General features: G+C 39.6%; 1 protein-coding gene across 6 annotated transcripts in view; it reads left to right on the forward strand.

The window, feature by feature from the left end:
• TMEM108 (transmembrane protein 108) overlaps positions 1-25,376 on the forward strand; it is a 289,709-nt gene that overhangs the window by 9,466 nt on the left and 254,867 nt on the right. Inside the window, exon 1 of one of the 6 annotated variants that reach the window (XM_072953402.1) lies at positions 5,604-5,657. The exons of the other annotated variants lie outside the window; for them this stretch is intronic. The gene's annotated coding sequence lies outside the window, so the exon portion shown is untranslated. Of the gene's footprint in view, positions 1-5,603; positions 5,658-25,376 lie in introns of those variants that run through there. 6 annotated transcript variants of the gene reach the window in all.

Raw genomic sequence — 25,376 nt, forward strand, 5'->3', positions numbered from 1 at the left:
CCTGGCAGATTTGAGTCTGGCCTTGCTGTGTTTCTGGTCCCTGTAATTATTATGCATTTAAAAAATTTGCAACAAATGCTACCATATTGATGCACCACCAAAGGAAGCTCTGTTGGACAGCACTGCTTCAGTCTGTAAGGAACCTCTTTGTCAGAAACCCACACTGGTAATGACAGCATGCGCTTGTTACAGCAAGGCATCACCTCATTTAAAACAGGGTTGCATTTTGGACTTCTTCATCCTGGGGTGCTTTTCAGTCTGTGAGTGGGTCTTGCTGAACTTTTTACCTAGCTGTAGCCACCTGTCTGTTACAGATGTGCCCTGGGCCCGTCTCTTTGACATAACCGGGTGCACTGCCTCTAAAATATTTGCGCTTTAATCCGAGGCTGCTGAGCTGTCTCTTTGCATTTGGTCTCTCCACAGCCTGACCCTCGGTGGTGAGGCTTTTTTGTGCAGGTTGTCTCTGCTGATACTGCCTAGAGCTTAAGAAAGAGCCTGGGAGGGGTGGCAAGAGAGTTTTCACCTCCCCGTCTTCCAAGCCCCAGCGTGACTCGAGAAAGTGTTTCATAAGAGGGTATTAATTCACAGGCTTAAGCTCTGAGGAGTTATCCCCTAAAGAATTAGTCCCTGAAGTAAATTTTCTGACAGACGTATTATAGCACAAATTTAGTAATTAAGCCCTCTAGCAGCATGGAAGAATTATCAGTTGATATTATCTATTACTAGTACCAACATTAGTTGCTCAGAAACTATCATAATTGGAACAAATGAAAAGATACGAAAATAAAGACATACATTTTTAAAAGACGTAATTTAAAATCTGAACCCAAGATACTTTTACGTGGTAGGGAATGAGAACTAGGGGCTTGGTGCTGTGAGAAGTGTTGCTGGAGGCGGGGGAAGGAGGTGGACAGGGCTGAGGCAGCCTTTATTCAACTGTGTCACTTCTGATGGAGCACTGCTGGTCCTCTTACTGCCCTCCTCTCTTCACTTTGCCTTCCTTTCCTGCTTTGGTCTGCCCTGAATGTTGGAGGGGGCTCAGTATTTCTCAAGGGAGGTGCTGTTAGCATTCTGATAGAACGATTCCTCATCGTGCGGAACTTTCCTGTTCATTATAGGATGGTTAGCATCCCTGGTCACTAAATGCCCATATGACTTTAACCAAGTCATTAAGCCAACCAACATGTCCTGCCACATTTCCAGATATGCCTGTGATTGAGAATCACCTGCTGCTAGAGAGATGGGTAGGGTCTTTTTTTTTAGGAGAGAGGAGTAGTTAGAGTTAGGGGAGGTGCAGGTGCTCTGAGGGGCTGGCTCATAAATTTCTGATATGACCTGATCCTTCCCCAGTGCTGGAACCGCTTTAAGAGCTAATCTTATTCTATAGGGACCAGAAGAATCAAGTTTTGCCAGTGGAAAACTTGATGCCTGAACCTTGAAATCAACCTAGAAGTCACAGAGAGGGATCTGTCAGTGCCACAGTGGGTGGGGAGACTCCTAAGGCTGCCATAGAATGCTAGGTTTTTATTCTTGACTTATTGTGGCTGAACCTTCTACATCTACTGAAAGTAAAAGGTGATCTACACATGGCAGCGATTGACCAGGAGAAAAAAATGCAGCAAAGGCAATTTAAAGACAATCCAAGGGAGATAGGCTTTGCTAGCCATTTCTTTTCTTTCCCTGTGATTGCAAATATTGGCAAAGTAGCCCCCAAATTTGTGAGGTTATGTGTAGGCCGTCAGATGGGAGATCTGAGATTGTTTTATAGTTAGTAAAGAGAAAAAGGAACACTCTCAGACATCTTGTTGTGGGGCCCTTATAAGCGTCTTTGATCACAAGAACAAAAACTCATTCAAGTTACCTTAAGAAATGGAAGGCTTAAATTAGGATGCATGAGAAAATAAAACAATTTCAGACATATGGCAAGTTGGGGGGAATCCCAGGGGCCTTTCAGGATGAGAAAGAGCTATAGTCTGGCCAGATCTCATGGAGACGGGACCTAACTCAGGACCAGGAAGACTGTCTCTGATCTGTTGCAACTTCAGGATGTATCTGCACTGACAGTGCTTGATCAGTCCATATTCTACTTCTCGACCATCAACGTGGCTCATAATTTCCATTCTGGCTTCTCTCCTCATGTCTTCCTGACCCCACAACCTAACTGATCTGTGTGGGCCAAGAAGGAAGGGACTATGATAATTCTGTAGTAACTAGCATCCCTTTGGCCAAAGGTCTTCACCAGGCAGTCTTCGGGGTACTGATGTCCTCTCTTGGGCCATACAGCTGTGGCCCAGGTCTTCTTGCCTCAGTAAGGATTGTGGTTTCTCTGGAAGGGAGCAATGGTGGGGTAGACTGATAGAATGTGAAACCTCTGTAGTATAAAGACCATGAATTCTTAACTCCTGGAATCAATATAAACAGTTTTTGTGGGTTATGTAAGTAATAAAGAATTGGAAGATTACTTGCAAAAGTACATTCAGTAGCAATTGTGAAAAAGCCTGAAACCAGTCTTTTGAGGAGACTGGCTGCATCCCAGTGTAGAATGGTAGGGAAGTTGCTGGGCTAGATGACTGGGAAATGAGGAGTTCCATTTTCCATATGAATAGCTTATTTTTTGCACCTGTCAAATGTGATTCTCTCAACCACCCATGTATCCCACAGGAATAATGGCTAGGTGGCTGTCTAAATGTTGAAAGACGTTTTGACATCTCTGACAAGTGTTGTTCAACAGCTGGGTTTGTAAGATTCCAGTTCTGACAAAGGAAAATAACTTGGCTTATTATTCCAAAAATAAACTCCATATAAATGTTGTCATTTTGAGAATTACTGCCTTACAAAGTAAACTTTAAAATGTTTGGTGTTACAGTGTGTTTTGTTCATTAACCCCTAATCTTAGGCAGTTAGCTTTTATCTGAACCAGCGACAGAGTATGACTTTACAAGGGAGTGCATTCTCATGTTGCAGAAGGCTCTGTCCTTATTCATGATTCCGTGACAGAGTAAGACCAGGGGTCTCGGCTCCATGGACCTGCACAGCTGTGAGGGGTGTGCTCTGTGGCATCACAAGCAGCCCGTTGGTTCACTGAGTTCATTTAAGGCTCTCACTCTTCTCAAGTAGCTGGAGCCCGGCGGTACCACAGACAGGGAGTCAGTGTTTCCTTAGAGAGATGCAGCTTCTGTTGAAAGAGGCAGAAGAGGAGTTCAGCAGGGCTTCTGCAACAGCTGGTTGAGGAAAGAATGTTGTCTGTTATGAAATAGTGGTCGGGATCAGCGCTCCCCCCCCGCCCCACCAGCTGCTGACTACCAAGATAAAAAGAGCAGAAATGAATCCTCTGCTTCAGTTTCTATTCTTGCTCTGTGAAGATCCCCATCCCCTCTATTGCATTTTCTGATGAAAAGGGAAAAATAGAATTGTATTTAATTAGTTTTAACATATATATTCGTGTTTCTTCCGAACAGGAAGATTTGTATATAGATAACCACATATTGCCAGATTAAAATCTTCAATTTTAATTTTAAAAAGTGCTAATCTTACAGTATAAACTAAAGATAAAGTAACTCAAATTTGTGCATATATAATTTCTCTCTTACAAAAATAAAACAAAATCATGTTCTCATAGAGTCAGGAATTAATTTGCAGCCCCTGCATGAAGATTCTGTAGCAACAGTGAAGACATCTGCTCTCTCCAGGGAGTAAAGAGATCTTGCAAGGTGGCCGAGAGCCCCAGATCCTGAATCCTGGGATTTTGTCCTGCTGCTGTCCCTGTGAGGTTGTTGGGGGATAAGTGTGCACAGGGGGCAAGGATTTGGAGGGCAGATTCTTGTTGGGGATGGACTAAAACCTCTAGCTTTGGTGAACTGCCCCGTCCTTCCTGTGAGCCACAGGAAGGGGTGATAGAGCCTTCTCAGCCCTTTCCCTCCTGAGCCCATCATTGAGTCTTGGCCTTCTCCTTTCTAAGAAGCAAAGTTGTAGCTGAAGTATCCTCAAATGTGACCTGTTCCTTATCAGCACGTCCCCCTTAAAGAGGGCTTCCTGGACCAGGAAGAAGGTAGAAGGTACGTGCTTCCCTTAGCTGTCAAAAGCCGTCCCCTTTCTGTTGGAAAGAACACTTACTAGATCACTTGTGAAATTTTGAATTATTGGCATTAGCAAAATATTTGCCAAACATTAAACAGTAGAACATTATTAGAGACCCCCAACTTAGAAAATGATGGTTTTTATTTTGAGAGACCAAAAATCCCAAGTTAGTATGGTACTTGACTTTAACTTCTTGTTCCTTCTGGTGTTTCTCTAAATACCTTTCCATCTTTTTCCTCCTCCCATTAACCCTGTTACCTGGTTTAGATCCTTTGGTCTCTTTGCCCCTTTTCTTACATCTTTCTTGATTTCCAAAGTTCTGTGGTTCCCAGCAGTCTGCAGGACAAGGTGCTTCTTAACTGGGCTGCCCACAGTCTGATTCACCTTCTGACTTCCTTTCTACTCTTTCTGTGCACAGAGAGCTCCTTACTCAGACTGGTCCTTGGTCCCATAGTCTACTTTCTGCACAGAATGCCCTTTCCTTTCAGTGACCATTTGGTTCAGTAGCAACAATAGGCCTTTGACCTCGTTAGCCAGATCTGCATTTCCATCTGGTCTCTATCAGATTTTAGAAAGGTGGCTTTGGGCAAAGTATTTAATTTCTCTCAGTTTTTTTAATTTGTAGGATAGGATTCATAATACATCCCCCCCATAGGATGCTTGTGAGCTGGGTACCTGGGGTGCTCTCCTGTGCATCTCCTCGCTTCTGCCTGTCTAGCACAGAGCTCCACACGCAGGTTCATCATATGTGCTTGCTCATGAAGTTAATGGAATATCAGGATTGCCCAGCTGGTCTGCATCACATTTCTTGATTAGCCGTCCTCTACCTGCCACTGCCACACCTTCTGTAACCACATCTTTCTTAGATAAGACCCCAGTCCCCTGACCCTATAAGTCAGCATCTGAAGAGACACTCTCCTCCATCCTCCTGTGATTGTGAGAAGTATGTTCCTGGACCTTCATAGTGTCCTGGTGTATCTGCCCACATGAGAAAGTGAAGGCAGTTTCAAGGCCACTTTATACAGCCCCGAGCACTGACTCATTATCTTCGCGTTTGTTTCCTTTCATGTATAGTGAGATTTATCATGAAGATCAAGTGTTATGGTTATAGCTGCCGTTTTAAGGTATGTCTCTTTAAAACAAAGTTTTCCAAGGCCCAGCCAATAGGCTTTTTATTCCAAACATCATTTAATAAAATGCAACATGACATGAACAGGATTGCTTGAACAAAATCTTGGCATTCATTGAAGCAAGCTCTGCCCCATATTGATTCTCAATTATGGCACGTTTAGCATGAATAGACCTGCCGGTGTTCTCAAACAGCGGTGACGCTCTCCTGGCAGCTCTGCCCTCCCTGACTGCGGAGCTGAAAGCGTATCAGTGTTTCTTTTGTTCATTCTATTTAGGTTATGGTTTTGCTCTTGCTCAAATGACTTACGCCATATGTGAGGTTTATAAATTGTAGTTTCTTAAAACCTAACCCCTTCTGGCCCTTCTCACTCTTTCTTCCTCTCTTTTCTCCATTTTCCTTACTGTCTCGTGCACAAAATAAGACTTAAAATTTTTTCTTTCTACTCAAGGTAAGAATAACTTAAATGCTTGTATTGCTTTTCTACATTGATCTATTGTTTTTTTAAAGTTATTAGCATGGGATGCAATTTTGTGTAATAGTGGTCTCAGTGCATTAATTTTGTCTTTTTTTTTTTTGCTTAAGTTGATTGATGACAGGCATAAGTAAAATTGCTTGGGTTTTTCTGCGTTCTTTGGTGATAAATGTTTATTGCTCACTGAACTCTCACCAGTTATCTTAACTTTGTGGTTTTGTCCCTTTTTACCTTATGCTTTTGAGGGAAATATATATAAAAAGCCATGAGAATGTTTGTGGTATGAAAGATTCCATTGCCATATAGAGTCAGCCCTTCATATCTGTGGGTTCTACATCCTTGGATTCAACCAACTGCAGATCAAAAATATTCGAGAAAAAAAATTCCAGATAGTTCCAAAAAGCAGAGCTTGAATTTGCTGCACATTGGCAACTATTTACATAGCATTTACAATGTATTTATAACTATTTGCATAGCATTTATGTTGTATTAGGTATTGTAGGTAACATAGAGATGATTTAAAGTATGTGGGAGGATGTGTGTTGATTATATACAAACACTACACTGTTTTATATAAGGGCCTGGAGCATCTGTGGACTTTGGTGCCTGCTGTGGGGAGGGGGCTGGGGCCAATTCCCTGCAGATACCAATGGATGACTGAATTGTTCTTTCCAGATCCCTCTATTGGAGAAGAGTCTTCTTTTGTTTTTCTTTTCTTTTCTTTTGGCAAAGATTATCTAGTGTAACTTCTTTGAATGAAGAGATTTTTGTACACAGGCAACAGGATCCTCCCAACTGTTTCCACGAGCACTGATGGAGGCAGTGCCTGTGTGTGTGCATTTTAGGGTGGAAGAAAGGGAGGGTGGTTACAATAAACTGTGAGACTGGGTTGACATGAAACTGCTTGTTAATCCTTCTGAAGGGGAGACACCAGGGGCTCACCCATGTGCCCTTCCTCACGGAATTATTCATAGTTTTGGGAAGCAAGAAATATACAGCCTCTGATCAAGTTAGATTTTTTTTTGAAACTATTGATCTTGAGTTTTTTTTTTTTTTAATTATGGGCACCAAGATGAGGACAGCAAATGGAAGGAGAGGTGTAAAGTAGCTCAGACACGTGACCGCCTTGCTGACTTGTGTTAGGTTGAGTGTCCCACTCCATCTTCACTTTTAAGTAAATCTTTTAGCTTCCTGCTCTGTGGACTATTGAGAACTTTCCTCCTGCTCTTGGAAGCTCTCCCCCATTCCCTCAGAATTTAAGAAGAGCAAATGGGATAGGACCCTGCCTAGGAGGGACAGACAGCCCCTTTGAGCATTTGTTCCTGAGGAAGGAAGGAGAAGCTGCATCCTCCTCTTCCCCAGTCTCCCCCGGGGACCTCGGCATCGCCGCTGCGGGCAGATGTATGCTCTCTGCCGCCGCCTGTCTGTCTGCGGTTGCCTTCCTGTCCTCTGTTTCACAGTTGGGCGGGGCACTGAATGCTGTGGCTACTCTCTTGTACCTACCAGCCCTCTTCCCCAGTGTGAAAGAGATGGGAGAAGAAGGCTTCTGAGGGAGAGAGCCTAACAAGACGAGACCAAGGGTTGCGGAAGCCAAAGCCCCGTTCCCTAGCTCGGCTCCAGACCTCCCTGCTGACCGAGTTTTGCTTCTTTGGGTGTTACAGTCAGAGGCCACATTTTGAGACTGGAAAACTTTGTTACTTATTGAAATATTTTTCCCTCAATTACATACTTGTCTCCACGGTTAGACAATTAGATCTCTCCGCGCGTGGACTCTGCCACGAGCTTCTCCTTCATCCTTTGTATTGTCTGCAGTGGAGGGGACACGTGGCAGGGGCTCAGAATATGAGGGTTTCATTGCACTGATAGTTTCTCTTTGTAGCCTTTCTTACTTATTCCCTTACCTTCATCTACTTACCATTCTTATATTTTTGCCCAGTGACCGCTTGCTTGGTTCTCCCTGGAGTAGCATTTATTTTTCCAGGTTGATCCAAATTCTGCATGTCTCTAAAGCTGTCTGTAGTAGGATTGATTTGGCCATATGTGACTTTATCTGTTGAGCTGAATCTTACCTTTTCCTCTCGTGTGATCCTACAAAGAACCTGCAATATCAGGAACGTTGAGTCCCACTTTTGACTTAAGGAGCTTCCTTAACTACCAGGAGTTGGATGGCGCCCGAGTTCTTTTCCATCAGGTCGCGCTTAAATTGGCTGTGTGGTGACAGAGGAGTCTGTTCACCTCTGTGTAGTGTCCTTTCATAATTGAGAGTTGCCCCAGCTCCTCTTACTCATATCACTTATTGTTACTTTTGTTTTCATTAAAATTGTTCTGTTCCTTTGTCCTACTTGTTTAGTGTAATTTTTTCTTGCTAGCCAGACCCATTTCTTTGAAGGGCAGGGACAGGACCTAATTCTCACATATCCTTGGCTACTCTTTTTCTCCCCATAGACCAAGCATAAGACTTTATTCAAATTAGGTGATCCATAAGTGTTTTAACCTAATTAAATCCATGCATTTATAGAATACAACAGGAAGAAATGCCTTTAATACATTAACATCTAAGCACACGTTAGAGGTCATCTGGTCCACCTCATTCTTTGATCATTTTATTGGCTCAGTTGTTTCTTCATTCATCCCTCCCTCCTTCCCTTGATTTTGCGCCAGGCACTGTGTAAGGAGCAGAGGCTCTGAGGTGGGTATAGACGTGGAGTTCCATCCAACGGAGAGGCTAGACAGTGAGCAGGTAGTTAAGTCTGAAAGCCTAAGTGCTGAGAACTGCAGAAGCCCACCATGCGGAACTGCCTTAGGGTCCGAGGAGGCTTTTGTGAGGGTGTGATGTTTAAGCAGAGGATTATCAACCCAGAGAAGGGCAGTGACTTGCCCAGGGCCAGTCAGTAGCTCCTGTGTAGCAGAGCTTGGCTTGTGCCCCAGATTCATTCCTTGGCCTGTGCCCTGGGTTCATTCCTCTGAATTTCGTGAGAATGCTGTGAAAACTCTCATTGTTAAAGTACTTTTATCTTGTGAATTTTATTGTGTCACACTGCTTAGCTATTGTATGAGTAGCTTACTTTTGATAATGAGGAAACCTTATATATTTTCTCCTTCCTTGCCACCTGCGAAGCAATGTGTGTTTTAATACCTTCCCTCCCTCTGGAGTAGTTATTGGTTCCCCTTCTATTACCTTCTCTCAGCCCTGGGATAGTTTATGTTCTTCATAAGTTTTAAGTTTTGTTTTGTTTTGTTTTTCAATTTCCTCTAACCCATTAGAGGATTTTAAACTTTGTCCTACAGAGTGGTAAAAATTAAAGACTCAGGAATTACAGAAATTGAGAGTGGCCAAAAGGTAAGTGGTAATAAATAAGAATTTTAATAAAAATTTAAAAATTTCAGAATAAACTACAGAGGCTTTCTGAGATGAGCCTCAAAGGTAGATTCTAGAGAGATTTTTTTTTGCTTCTTTTTCCTAGTTCTTCAAACCTGATTACATATGTGGGTTTGGCCAGAGATGCCATCTGGCGAAAACTAAAGAGAACTCTTTACAGCTTTACTCACACGTGTTTTTCATGGAGTATGCATGGGAAGAGGAGCAGGGCAGTGGGGGGTAGAGTCCTCAAAAAGGAAGATATTGGAAGCGAGTCTTCTTAACCTGTAGATGTAGTGGGTATGCTGCATTGTGCCTGTACAGATAGTCCGATGGTAAATATTTTATTATTCTATGTTAATTTGTGGAAAAACAAATACAAAAAATATGACTTGCACAAGATTGTACATCTGGTTAATGAAGTGTTGAACTGTGTGAAATTGTCTGCAAAATGTTTGCATTTAAGGGCATTTTTTTGGTTCGTTGTAGTTTCATCAGATTCTGAAACAGAGTCCTTGTCACCAAAATATTAAGAATAATGGTACTAGCAGAAAATACGGATTTTAAAAGTTTGGAGTGACAGAATCTTTCCATGTGTGTCATGAAAATCAGAAATTGCTAAAAAATTGTTCTTTTATAGTATGATAAAAGCTTATATATGATGAAAATCACTGTAAGTAAGATTTGAAGAGGTGACTAACTGAAAAATGTTTAGAGTGTGTTAATTGTTAATATCTCTAACATGCAAATAGAAACATTTTGGCAGTGGTTAGAAAGTTCACCTTAATGGTGTTGGCAAGAGTGAAGACCTCTGGACTACTATGATTGATTAGATTTTTATTGTTATAATAACCTTTCTGGAGGGCAGTTTATTTTTTAAATTTTTTTGTTGAAGTATAGTTGATTTACAATGTTGCATTTATTTCTCATGTACAGCATAGTGACTCAGCTATACATATATATATATATTCCTTTTCATATTTTTTTCATTATAGTATAAGGTATTGAATGTGTTTCCCTGTGCTATACAGTAAGAAGGACCTTGTTGTTTATCTATTTTATACATAGTAGTTAGTATCTGCAAATCCCAAACTCCAATTTATCCCTACCCACCTCCTTTCCCCCCTGGTAACCATAAGTTTGTTTTCTTTGTCTGTTAGTTCTGTCTCTGTTTTGTAAATAAGTTCACTTGTTTCCTTTTTTTTTTAAGATTCCACATATAAGTGATATCATATGGCATTTTTCTTTCTCTTTCTGGTTTACTTCACTTAGTATGACTATCTCCAGACCCATCCATATTTCTGCAAATGGCATTATTACATTCTTTTCTATGGCTGCATAGTATTCCATTGTAGAAATATACCACAGTGTCTATACCCATTCATCTGTCGATGGACATTTAGGTTGTTTCCATGTCTTGGCTATTGAACAGGGAAGATGTTTCCAAATGTATATCCAATAAGGAGTTTATACTATCAAAATATACAAAGAACTCATACAACTCAACATAAACAACCCTATTAAAATACAGGCAGAGACCTGAATAGCCATTTTTCCAAAAAAGACATACAGATGGCCAAAAGACACATGAAAAGATGTTCAACATCACTAATCAGTCCGAGAAGTGCAAGTCAGAACCACAAAACCTCACACCTGTCAGAATGACTATCATTCAAAAGACAAGAGTATGTTGGCAAGGATGTGGAGAAAAGGGAACCCTTATGCACTGTTGGTGGGAATGTAAATTGGTGCAGCCACTATGGAAAACAGTATGCAGGTTTCTCAAAGAACTAGAAATAGATCTACCATATAATCCAGCAATTCCACTCCTGGGTGTGTATCTGAAGATATCACAAACAGTAATTAAAAAAGATACATGCACCCAATGTTCATAGCAGCATTATTTACAGTAGCCAAGACATGGAAACATCTGAAGTACTCATCAGCAGATGAATGGATAAAGATAGATGTTTGTGCATGTGTGTATATATGTATGAATATTACTAAGCCATAAAAAAGAATGGAATTTTTTTAATTTGCCATAAGATGGATTATGCTAAGAGAATATTATGCTAAGTGAAATAAGTAAGAGAAAGATAAATACCAATTGGTTTTACTTACATATGAAGTCTAGAAAACAAAACAATGAACAAAAATAACAAAACAAAAACAGTTATAGATACAGAGAATTAACCTTCTAGTTGCCAGATGGGAGGTAGGTGGGGTGATGAATGAAATAAGTGAGGGAGATTAAGAGGTACAAACTTCCAGTTATAAAATAAATGAGTCGGGGGATGAAATGTACAGCATGGGGAATATAGTCAATAAAATTGTAACTTTGTATAGTGACAGAGGGTAACTTGCCTTATTGTGGAGATCATTTTTAATGTATAGAAGCATCAAATAACTGTATTCTAACATAACTAACATTAGTGTAATATATAAATTATGCTTCAATTTTAAAAATGTTTGTTTTTATGGAGAGATATCCATGACAGATTAGTAAGTTGAAATAATTATGATCACAGAAAAACTTAAATAATGTGAATCCATTTATATAAAATTGTTTGTATATAAGTGTGTGAACACAGGAATATTTGATAAAAATCTTAGCAGTGTTTTTTTCAAGTGATTTTTGTTTTTGTTTTGGTATCTTGCTGTGTAATGTAAATGCTTGTACAATGAGCATACCTCATTAAAATTCCTAACTATTTAAAACCCGCTTGGCCCAACTGATCAAGTGTCTAAATAAGGTAGCACATTAAGTCGATGGAAAGGACTGGGCATTGTTTTTACAGGACATCGGTGTAATTCACCTGTATAAACACCATGACATGAGGTGATGGGGATACAGATGAGTGTCTTTGTTGCTTAGGAGCTTGAAGTCTATAATAATTCCAAAGTGGTATGTTACCAAGTAAGTGTGCAGTTGTCTGGCATGGAGTATGTACATACCTGTCTAGGGGAGATTTTCTGATTGCATGTGTTTGTACTCAAATTTGTCATTTATCCAAATATGAAGGGAAAATCAATGAGTGCTTCACTTTGAAGGAGGAATTTTGGCACAATTTTATGGACTTCCTGAATCATTTAACTGAGTAATGCTAACAATTTGGCATTTATTTTTAAAAAGAACCAGCAATTTCCTTCATTAGCTATTCATTAGGTATCCTAAACACCTGCCGTTTAAATCTGGTAGCATGGACCCTGAGTCTTCTCCATGGCAGTGCTGAGGAATCAGAATGCATTTTCTAGGAGAAAAAGTCATTATTAGCTTTGCAAATAAACCTAGTGCTTAGTCATTCCTTAATCCAGTTTTTCTTTTTCTGACGTGGATGTTTCCCTCTAGCATCATATTATATTTTGACATTGGAAAATCATAACCTCTTGACCCAAGGCACAAATAGTAGCCATGAAACCTTTTTAGAGTTTTTGATGATTTTATTAATTCCCTATTAACATTTCATTATTTAAAATTGTCTTAATTTTCTGTAGCCTTAGAGAATAAAAACCTCTGTCTGCAGCTAATGGACATTCTTTTGGGCCAGAGGCTAGGAGCCCGTGGTGTAAAGAATCATGTTTGACAAGGAAGTTAGTTAGTGAGCCTACATCTTTAGCGTACCCTGCCAATCTCCTCTGTTTCTTTTATGAGAACTTGTGCTAGGGGGAATCTTTGGAAACGTATTCTAACTCAGGACACGTATACCACCTTAGAAACTGGAAGCAAGTCTCATATAAAACTTATTTTCACAGAATTAAATTTGTTTCAGTCTGAAATCTGGCTCCATTGTTTAATGCCAGTTCATTTCTACAGAGATTTATTAAGCCCTGTGGATTCAGGGAGGAATGGCAGAAGACAGGTGAGAGACAACACTTTGGAGGTCTTCAGTCCGTCCCCTGGGGCATGCAAAGGGCTCACTGGAGATCCTGGATTTAGAGTGAGAGTGTTCAACAGAATTCTGTGTCTTTTCTGTCTCAGGGCCTGTGTGTGAACGGGTGGGGTGAGGAAGTCAAACAGGGTGTTGTTTTGCCAAGTGAGTAGGTCCCTCTGAGAGCGGGAGGGATTTCACTCAGGTGGAGAGTGGACGTGACAATTGGATGTAGAGTTTAAACTGGTGAAAGGGTGAGGCCAGATGGGAGTTGAAGGGAAGTGAAAGTGGCAGGATCAGCGGCTCCACTGAAGCTGGGGAACCAGAGGTGAGAAACTGATGAGACAGTGGTGGTGGAGAGAAACATGGAGGGATTTCAGGTAAGACCTATGTGTGTTCTAGGAGTTTGGGTGGAGAACAGGGACTGGAAGGATCGTCTTCATGGATACTGAATTACCTAGAAGCACGGCCACAGTAGTGATGGAGAAGGACAGGGAGCCAGGAAACTGGATCTTCCTGGAATGAGGGAGTAGGTAGTATAGCCTGAATTTGTGTGATGTTAAAGTCAGAATTTTTATGGGAGAGGAAAGGAAAGACGACTGTCTAGATGTGGTACAGAGAAGCAATAAGGACACCCACCCCACCTCTAATGAAAATTGCCACCATTTGCGAGACCTGGGGGTAGGGGAGTAGCATTCTCAGGGATGGCCAGGTAGGAAGATGGAGCATTCAGAGACTAGGGGAATCTTCCTGACGACTGCCTGTGAGTTCCACAGAGCACAGGAGAAGGGCTTCAGATACTGGGAGAAAGGGGGTGAGAAATAGGTTCAGGAAAAGGAATGAAAGAGGCCACATGGGTATAAAAATTGGAGGAATAAGAAGTGTCCGGGCTGCTCACTGTATCTGTTGTCAACAGGGATAAAAGATGTGATGAAATTAGTCCTGATGTTCCCAAGACTATGAGTATGGGAGTAGGATGGGAGGCAGGCAGTGTGGGTATTAGAGCATCCAGGGGTCTGGATCTCCAGACAGTCTTACACCAAGCACACAGGGCCCCCATATAACTCCAGCCAGAGGAGGGACAATCTTAATTCTACACACTCAGCTCATCCTTACCCCCACCCAGAAAAGTGTAAAGAGCAGTGGAGGGTCATGGAAGACTCTTCTGCTTTATTCAACTTTGTGAATCACTTCACATATTTTATCACATACACAGCATCCCTTTGTCATATATTTCTGCTAATTATTTGATGCCTGATAAAGAGCCCTTCTTCATTTCTTTTTTCTTTCCTTCCTGCTTACCTATCTGTACTGCTTGTGTCTGGACAGATGAAAGCTATAATGTATGCTAATGAGAGGGTAGAACCTTGCGGTGTACCCTATATGGCTCTGCTTAGTGAAGATGCTGTCTGTAAGAAGGCATTTGGTTTAAAACCAGGGATCACCTCTGCCAACCTAGGAGGCATCGAGTCTATCTTCTGGGCAATCCAAAAGGGATTCCATAGTACAAAGCAAAAGAAACTAAACGCATGAACTGACCTTTAAGAGTTCTATTTGGGGTAAATTAATTTGTGTTTGACTCTTTGTGAGCACTGGATTTAAAATTCAAAGTGTACTCCTTGGTAAGTCCTGACTGGCTCCTTGTGGACAGATGCTAATATCTTAATTCTCTGTATCAGTGTGTTGGTTCCTAAATACACTCTTGTAAATAGATCCAAGAGATTTGTCAAAAGGACCTAATTTCAATTCTAACTCCTCTTTTTGGAATCCTACCTTTACAAGGATATCACACAGAAATGACATTTCATGAAACATTTGAGTTGTTTTAACATTTCACTTTTAAAGGTCTACTTTATGTGTAAGGGGGCTTCTCAGAAGTGAATCATAATTTTCAAAACAAAGGGAGGGAACAAATATGAATATAAAGGTTGGTTAGAGAAGGAAACCCATTTTTCTTATGGAAAATTACCTCATGTGGTAGAGGTTTCAGAGATGAACTGAAGCAGGGGAAGATGGAACCGATGAAATTATGGTTTTAAAGGTACCCCTTCTCTCTTTACAGAGAAATCTATTCTACAGATCACTTATGTGATTCATAAGTAATAAACACAACCAGAGTTGATGTACTGGCACTTTATTTTTTCCAACTTTGTATTCACACTTTCTCACATCTGCAGTATAGTCATGATCGTAGTTCAGTCCCTGCAATGTTCTGAAAGTCCTGAGATAGCAAAGTTAAATCAGATCCTTGCCAGGCTTGTAAACTTTTAGAAGGCAGGACCAGGCTTTTTATATCTTACAGGGTGACTTTTCAGAAATGATCTCACCCTTTGGGATGCCCTAGATGCCAAAACCACAATGATGTGATCCTTGAATGATTGTAAATGTATTCAGTATATATTGGTTGAATGAATTAAATTATGGCCAGTGTATTATTTAGTACTGTGTATTCTTTATTAATTCTGTGGGTGCTAGCAATCCAGATGCTTGAGTGTGTGTAAAGAAATGTACAAATATACACACATACAGGTATACACACACATGCAGACATGACACAGGAGATACTTGGATATACAGAGAGACATCTTGACTCTTAGCTAACATAATTTTCAATTAGTCAGAATGTTGCATTTCCAAGCTAGGTAGGTCCAATAAGTTTACTGTAAATGTAGTTGTATTTTGCCAGATTTTTAATCTTTTGCCTCATGGAGGAAACGACAAGGTTTAGGAAATGGTGTCTTAGGAAATCAAAATCAAAATAGCCCAGGGAAGGGGAATGTGGCATCTTGTTGTCTCCTGTAGCTTAAGCCTAATCTCTCTACTTCTGACCTAGTTTTGAAATTTTTAAGATCTAGTTTGTACAGAAGAGACCCCCTTTTTTTTCATGCTCCAGAAACGAGTCATTCTTTCTGAAAAAAAATGAAAGGACCTCAACATAGGGTCATATTCCTTAATTAAGAGCTTCTGTGATGTGAGAGGAGATCAAGGTGGTCGGGTAGGAGGATGTGGAACTCACCTCTTCCCCTACAAACACATCAAAAAATACATTTACAAGTGGTGTAATTCTCACTGAAAACTAACAGGAAACTGGCAGAAAGACTCCTGCACAACCAAGGCTGTAAGAAAGATCCACATGGAATTGGGTGGGATGGGAAGAGAAGTGATCAGGTTGGGACCTGTACCCCAGGGAGGAGACTCGAGGAAAAGAGAGATTATAAGGATAGAGAGTCCCCTTGGGGACTGAGCAGGTTGAGCCACATGCTGGACGCCCTAGTCTGGGAGTCTGTCACAGAGAAGACAAACCCCCTTGACTGGTTGGAGGGACAATGGGTCTAACAGGAAGGCTGTGGGAAGCCTGAACTGCACTCCAAGGAGCATGCACCCACTTGCTTGCTCCCAAGGCAGGGCAGAGAGGGCGGATTGCACAGGTGGCTGCCTGGTTCCCTGCGACTGCCCCAGTGCATGCCCCAGGCTGAGCTGAGCGAACGCTTCAACACCACTTACTTCACACCACAGCTCCACATTGGAGTGAGGGCTGCCATGGCCAAGGAAAGAGCTTGACTGTCAGACACATAGGTGACTCAGGTCCGAAGCAGCATCTGAGCAGGGCAGGGACAGCCTGGAACTGGCACTTGCATAAGTAATGCAGTGAAAGGGGGCCTGAACTCTGTGTGCAGCTGCACCCGCACAGCCTGTGCCCCATCACATGCTGAGAGTCTGTGTGGCCCTTCCTGCTCCAGCACTGCACCCCTCTGGGGCACAGGTGCTATTGCTGGGAGATGGGAGAGTTCACAGTTAAAGGGAACAGAGCCAGTTCAGACCCAACCCTCAGGGCTTCCACACCATCAACTTGGGCTTGCTCCTGCCCCTGACAGGACAGTGATGGCCACTGCAGAGAGGAAGCCCAAGCTCACACACCTGGTGCTGGTCCTAGCCCCTCCTTCTCCAATCCCCCCTCCTACCTAGGTGATAGCTGCCAGCACACCCTGAGGAAGGACATGACTTATGTTCATGTCAAATCCAGCCTTTTCACCAGAGCCACTAGACAGACTGTATAGGGATGTTCTCACATAAGGACAGCTCTTCAAGACTCCAGTAGGTAACTGTTTCACCTGATTTCATAGAGACAGAGGGTTAAGCAAAATGAGAAAGAGGAATTGGTCTCAATCAAAAGAGCAAGGGAGAGCTCCTTTAAAAAAATGAAACAACCTAAACATTTCTCCAATGAAGACATACAAATGGCCAACAGGCACATGAAAAAATGCTCAATATCGTTAATTATTAGAGAAATGCAAATCAAAACTACAGTGAAGTATCACCTCACACCAGTCAGAATGGCCATCACTAAAAAGTCGACAAATGATAAATGCTGGAGAGCGTGTGGAGAAAAGGGAACCCTCCTACACTATTGGTGGAAATGTAGTTTGATGTGGCCATTATGGAAGACAGTATGGATATTTCTTCAATAACTGAAAATAGATTTACCTATGATCCAGCAATCCCATTTCTGGGCATATATCTGGAGGAAACTCTAATGTGAAAAGATACATACTCTCCAGTGTTCATAGCAGATTATTATTTAGATTGAAGGAGAGAGAAAGAACTTTTCAGACACGCAAAGACTAAAAAAGTTAACCAATACTAAACCTACCCTAAAATAAATGTTAAAAAGTCTTTTCTAAGTGGAATAGAAAAGGCTGTAACAAGAAGTAAGAATCTATAGGAAAGGAAAAACCCTACTTGTAAAGACAAATATATAGTAAAGATTGGAGACCAGTCACTTAAATAAGCTAGTTTAAAAGTTAAAAGAAAAAAATTGTAAAAGCAACTCTGGTTATAATGAGCAGTAAAAGGATAGACATAAAGATGTAAAATATGACATCGAAACCAAAATGTCAGGAGGGGAGTGAAAAATGTAAATATTTTAGAATGTGTTTGAGCTTAAATGACTACCAGTTTAAAATAAGTAGACAGTTTTAGGTCAATATATATGAACTCCATGGTAACCACAAATCAAAAATCTAGAATAGATAACATGAAAACTAGAGAGAAAGGAAAATAAGCATACCACTAATGAAAACCATCAAACCACAAGGGAAGGAACTAAAAGAAGAGTAAAAAAAATCACAGAACTGTAAAACAACCAGAAAACAAGTAATAAAATTGCAGTAAGTACATATTTATCAATAATTATTTTAAATGTCAGTGGATTCAATGCTCCAGTCAAAAGACATAGAGTGATTGGATTTAAAAACCAGACCCATCTATATGCTGTTTACAAGAGATTCATTTCAGAACAAAGACATACACAGACTAAAAGTGAGTGGATTGAAAAAGATATTTTATGCAAAGGGATGCAACTGGAAAGTGGAGGTAGCCATACTTGTATCAGACAAAATAGAGTTTGAAACAAAGGCCATATCAAATGAGAAAGAAGGACATTGTATAATGATAATGATTAATAATACAAGAAGAGAATTTTACACTCATTAACATATATGCACCCAATAAGGAACACGTGCGTGTGTGTGTGTGCGTGTGTAGCAAATATTAACAGACATAGAGACATTGGCTATAACACAATAATAATAGGGGACTTTAACACTCCATTGAAAATCATCAAGTTGGAAAATCAACAGGGCAACAGAGGTCCTAAGTGACACAATGGACTAGTTGAACTTAATATCTACCAAACCTATCATCCAAAAAAAGCAGGTTACATATTCATGCACATGGAATGTTTTGCAGGATAGGTCATGTGCTAGGCCACAGTACAAGTCTCAACAAATTTAAGACCATAGAAATTATATCAAGAATTTTTTCCAATCACAATGGTGTGAAACTGGAAATCAAAGAAAAATGAGAAAAGCACAAACATGAGGAGAATAAACAACATGTTACTAAAAAGCCAATGGGTCAATGAAGATAGCAAAGAGGAAATAAAAAAAAAGTTCATCAAGACAAATGAAAATGGAAACATAACACTCCAAAATCTATGGGATGAAGCAAAAATCAGGTTTGAGGGAACTTTATAGCAATGAAGGCTAACCTCAAGAAATAAGAATGGTCTCAAACAACCTAACCTACCATCTAAAGAAATTAGAAAATGAAGAATAAACAAAACCCAAAGTTAGCATAATGAGGACATAATAAAGACCTGAGAGAAATAAATAAAATAGAGACTTAAAAAAAAAGGAAGGATCAAATGAAACTAACGTTTGGTTTTATGAAAAAATAAACAAAATTGATAAACCTTTAGCCATCAAAAAAAAATAAGAGAGGATCAAAATAAAATAAGTAATGAAAGAGAGACCACAGAGATACAAAAAATTGTAAGAGAATACTATGAACAGTTATATGCCAACAGATTGGACAAACTAGAAGAAATGAACAAATTTCTAGAAACATACAACCTACCAAGACTGAATCAGGAAGAAATAGAGACAATATTACTAGTTTTGAAATTGAATCAGTAATCAAAAAATTACCAGTAAACAAAAAACCAGGACTGGATGGCATCACAGTAGAATTTTACCAAACATAGGAAGAAGAGCTAATACTATCCTCTCAAAACGATTCCAAAAAATTGAAGAAGATAGAACAATCCCAGATTCTTTTTATGAGGCCACCATTACCTTGCTACCAAAACCAGAAAAAGACACTAGAAAAGAAGAAATTTACAGACCAACATCTCTGATGAATATAGTTGTGAAAATTCTCAATAAAATATTAGCAAACCAAATCCAGCAATGTATAGGATCTTACACCATGATCACATGGGATTTATTCCAGGGATGCAAGGATGATTCAATATCTGTAAATCAACATGATACACCACTTTAACAGGAGAAGGATAAAAATCACATGAATGTCATCTCAATAGATGGAGGCAAAGCATTTGACAAAATTGAACATCCATTCATGATTAAAAACCCTTATCAAAGTTGGTATAGAGGGAACATCTCTCAACATAATAAAGGCCATTTATGACAGACCTGCAACTAGTATACTCAGTGGTGAAAAGCTGAAAGCCTTTCCTCTAAAATCAGGAACAAGACAAAGATGCTCACCCTTGCCACTTCTATTCAACCCTGTGTTGGAAGTCCTTGTCATAGCACTCAGACAAGAAAAAGAAATGAAAATCATAAAATTGGAAGGGAAGAAGTAAAACTGTTACTATTTGCAGATGACATAGAGAGCCCTGAAATCTCCACATAAAAACTACTAGAACAAGTAAATGAATTTAACAAGGTAGCAGATACAAGATTAATACACAGAAATCTGTTGCATTTCTTTTACACTAAAAATCAAATATCAGAAAGAGAAAATAATTTTACAAATCCAGTTTGAAATCATCGAAAAGAATAAAATATATATGAATAAACTTAAGAGGTGAGAGACATATACTCTGAAAACTATAAAACATTGAAGAAATTGTAAAATGATTCAACAAAATGGAAAGATATACTATGTTCTTGGATTGGAAGAACTAACAATGTTAAAATGTCCAGACTATCAAAAGCAATCTGCAAATTTAATGCAATACCTATCAAAACAACAATGACATTTTTCATAGAACTAGAACAATAATCCTAAAATATATATGGAAACACAGAAGACCCAGAATTGCTAAAGCAGTCTTTGAGAAAAAAAGAACAAAGCTGGAGGTATCACATTCCCTGACCTCAGTCTATACTGCAAAGCTACAGTAATCAAAACAGCGTGGTTCTGGCACAAACACAGACACTCAGATCAATGGAACAGAATAGAGAACCTAGAAATAAACTGATGCACTTACGGTCAATTAATCAATGACAAAGGAGGCAAGAATACAGAATGGAGGAAAAACAGTCTCTTCAATGAGTGGTGCTGGGAAAACTGGACTGCTACATGTAAAAAGAAAGAGATTAGAACATTTCCTCACACCATGTACAAAAATAAAGTCACAATGGATTAAAGTCCTGAATGTAAGTTCTGAAACCATAAAACTCCCTGAAGAGAACATAAGTAGAGCACTCAGACATAAATCATAGCAATATTTTTTTGGATCTGTCTCCTAAGGCAAAAGAAATGAAAGCAGAAATAAACAAATGGAACCCAGTTAAATGTAAAAGCTTTTACAGAGCAAAGGAAACCAGCAACAAAACAAAAAGACAACTGCTGAATAGGAGAAAATATTTGCAAATGATATGACCAATAAGGGATTAATACCAAAATATGTAAACAGCTCATAAAACTCAATATAAAAATTTTTTAAATAGGCAGATCTGAATAGACTTCTTTTTCCAAAGAAGACATACAGATAGCTATAAAGCACATGAAGAGATGCTCAACATCTCTACGCATTAGAGAAATGCAAATCAAAACTACAGTGAGGTACCACTTCATCATACTTGTCAGACGGCTATCATCAGGAAGTCTACAAAGAACAAATGTTAGTGAGGATGTCAGGAAAAGGGAACCCTCCTACACTGTTGGTGGGAATGTAATTTTGTGCAGCCACTATGGAAAACAGTATAAAGTTTCCTCAAAAAACTAAAAATAGAATTAACACATAATCTAGCAATTCCACTCCTGGGTATGTATCTGAAGAAAATGAAAACAGTAATTTGAAAAGATACAGACACCCCAGTGTTCACAGCAGTATTATTTACAGTAGCCAAGATATGGACGCAACATAAGTTTTCATCAACAGACAAATGGATACAGATGTGTACGTGTTTATGTGTATGTATGTATATATATATATATATATTTATACAGTGAAATGTTACTCAGCCATAAAGAAAGTGGAATTCACCATTTGCAACAATGCGGATGGACCTAGAGATTATTCAGCTTAATGAAATAAGTCAGACAAAAAAGAAATACTTTGTTATCACTTATATGTGGAATCTAAAGAATGAAGCAAAAGATTGAATATAACAAAACAGAAATCAATTCACAGATATAGAGAATAAAGTAGTGGTTACCAGTGGGCAGAAGGAAGTGAGGAGGCAAGACGGGGTATAGGATTAAGAGACCAAAACTGCTATGTATAAAATAGGTAATCAACAAGGATATGTTTATTGCACAGGGAAATATAGCCATTATTATGTAATAACTTTAGAGTATAATCTATAAAATATTTAGTCACAATATTGCACTCCTGAAACTAATATTATAAATCAACTGTATGTCAAATAAAAAAATTAAATGCATGAATAAATTTTATTTCTATTGAAAAAAGAGAGCTTCTGTGATGTATTTAAGTGGTAGCTCCTTGATCTTATTTCTAACAACTTGTTTTATCCATAACTGGTCCAGTTTTTAAAATGAGAGGAATGGCATTCATGTGATTAGGAGTATTTATATGTAGCATTCTAGGAATAAAAATAATTTTTAAAATGAAAATTGCAATACCAGCATGTGCCTATTTCTACTTAGTTCAGCTGCTTTCAAGGCTTCAAGTGGGTGGAATTACACAACTGAATTTTTCAGTATAGTTGTAGGGTTATTAATGCCTGGCAATTTCAGTTTTGTAAACAAGAAAATACACTCTTCTGGAGGTTTTTCTGTAATGAGTAAATATATTCTCTAAGTTAAGTGTAAGGATTCAAAACAACCATAATAGCTATGAAAAGCTACTCATATTTGCTTCATTAGGGTGGTTTCTGTGAGTTTTTACTGTGATCATAATCTTATACATATGCTTATACACTAATAACTTTGCTATGTTTGGCAGCCCAAGCATGGCTTCCTTACTGGGTTTTCATTGATTTATTTAAGTTCATCTTTTCCGTAAAGATTTTCCTGGAACTTGAAATTTAGTTGGCATCGTGTTGGGATAACCACCAACTTTATTCCTGTTTCCATGTGGAATGAACCCTTTTACTGTTTTGTGTGCCTGGTTACAGGATGACCCCTTCAATCTGTTATGTATTACCATATATTTCATTTATTTCATACCACATCTTGCTCCATTAGGGATTTAGAATATTTTACAAAGGTGCATAAAATATAACAAGTTAAATTTTAAGAGTGAATGTCCCAAAGAAGAAAGGAAAAAAAATAGGTTAATATAAAAATAGAACGTTGAATGAAGCAAGGAAAATTGCAGGTTATAGGGACTGATAGTCTTGCTTCTGAGAGGATGCACTCATGGCCTTGGGCTTTATAGCAGCCATTTTGCAGAGATCTCTACTTTGTTGCACAGCATCCTTAGTATTAGAACGAACTGTTTACCCTTCTCCTTCTGTAGTTTGGTCAGTAATTCTTTAAAAATAATCAGTTTATCACACATAGAAGAATAGTTAAAATATATACGTCAGGTATGAAGAATAAGACATGTACCTTCTCTGTATCTGCTGTATAGCTTAAAAAAATAGAATATTAACACTTCCTTTGAAGCCCTCAATATGCTCTTTTCCAACTGTATTCCCCTCCTTTCCCCTTACTAGATGTATTCAGTGTCCTAAACCTTGTAGTTATTCCTTATGGTTTTAACATTTTTACATTATTTACATGCAAAGTTAAAAAAAGAAACAATCACGTGCATGTTTTTCTGTGATCTTGCCTCTTGTGCTCAGCGTTTGAGGTTCCTCCGAGTTGAAGTTTATACCACATTTCCTTCATTTTTCCTAAAGAGTGAATGTGTACTCTTTATTCCAGTATGAACAGTAGTGCTATCAACATTTCTATTTGTGTCTCTGGGTTCATGTCACCCTTGTGTGGGTCTTCACATAGGTACACACATGTGAGACTTTCTCTAGGCTCTGTCACTGTCAAATTGTCGTGTCATAGGGACCGTGCATGTTCAGCTTTGTTGGATCATGTCAAATTGTTTTCCAAAGTGGTTACACCATTTCACGCTCCAGCTAGTGTGATGGGAGCTCTTGGGCTCCATAGCCTGATAATACTTGATACTGTCTGACTTTTTAATATTTGCCAGTCTGGTGGGTGATTGATGCATACTTTATAAAGGCATTGCCAGTCCAGAAGCCTGGCACCAGAGGTGAATTTCCTGCTCATTGGAGACCCTTCTGACAACCTCTTTTTAGCTCCTGAAGTTTTCCTTTACGATATCCACCAGTACTTCAGTGTCTCACCCACCTCAGCTCTCTGAATTACTAATGCTCGCATGCGACCACCTGCTTAGATTAAGAATTTATAACACGTTTTCAAATGTATTCAGTTGTGACTTTCTCAGTTAACACATCAAATCAGTAATTACTTGGAAATGCACCTAGTCTTTGCCAAGATATGTACCCTGATCTTACAGACCTTATATGTCTTGTTAGGGTGAGGGCTATGGGGCTGTAAAAAATTAAAAAGTACTGTTCAGGAGGTGTAAGATGCTGAGATGGAGAGTAATACGGGAAATGTGCTTCGGGTGGTGTGGTCTGGGACGGCCTCTCACACAAGTGCTGAGATGTGGTGAATGAGAAGAGGTTAGCCAGGAGATGTGAGTTCAGTTGACTCTTGAACAGCACAAGGGTTAGTCTGTGTTTAACTTACAGTCAGCCTTCTGTATCCATGGTTTCTCTGCATCCGTGGATTCAACAAACCAGAACCCTGTAGCACTGTAGTGTTGAAGAATATCTGCATCTAAGTGGACCCCTGCAGTTCAAACCTGTGTTATTCAAGGGTCAACTGCACTATATGTGGGGTGGGCTGGAGGGAGAGGAGGGGATAATACTTCAGACAAAGAGGGAACAGCACGTACGAGGAACTTGAGGCAGGATAAAACCGGCAAGTTTATGAATTGGAAGAAGACGTATATGGTTGGAAGGCAGATGCTGGTTTGGAGTATTGTGGTAAGAGAAGAGGTTGGAGACTAAGAGCAAGCCAGGCCATGTAGAACCCTCTAGGCAGCATAAGGAATGTAGATTTAAGTGCAGTGTAAAGCTGGTGAAGGGTTTAAAATGGAAAAGGTGGAGGGAGGTTGACATGATCTAGTTGAGGTCTTAAGATGACTCTTGCTGATATCTGAAGAATGAATTGAAGGGCAGGAATCATGTCCAGAGAGTCACAAAATTATAAATATATGAGGTACCTGTTATCTGTGAGGATACAGGTGGTGTCCTTACCCTCCAGAAGTCATTCACAATTATTTGGGATGGGGAAGCCCATAAGAAAATTGATAATACTAACTGCCGAGTTTGCTACACCTAGAAGATATGCCTTAGTGATTTAGAAAAGAGAGAGATCACTGTGTAAGGGGGCAGCCAGGAAAGGCTTCTTAGGGCCAGCTGTCAGGTCCAATACGGACCTGGAAGCATGAGTAGGAGTGAAGTTGCAGGGAACAGGGAAGGCATTCCAAGCAGGACAGAACGGTGTATACCTCTGGATAGAACAGAGGAGGGGTGGAAAGTGAGTTTAGAGAGAGGGAAAGTTGTTCTGGATTGTGAGAGGCCTTGAATGACCTCTCTTCCCTAAAGATGGCACGACAAATGGAGCAGTGAACTGATACGCGCTTCATGGCTTCAT

This window comes from Vicugna pacos, chromosome 1 (assembly GCF_048564905.1).
Source record: "Vicugna pacos chromosome 1, VicPac4, whole genome shotgun sequence".
NCBI classification, from domain to species: domain Eukaryota; kingdom Metazoa; phylum Chordata; class Mammalia; order Artiodactyla; family Camelidae; genus Vicugna; species Vicugna pacos.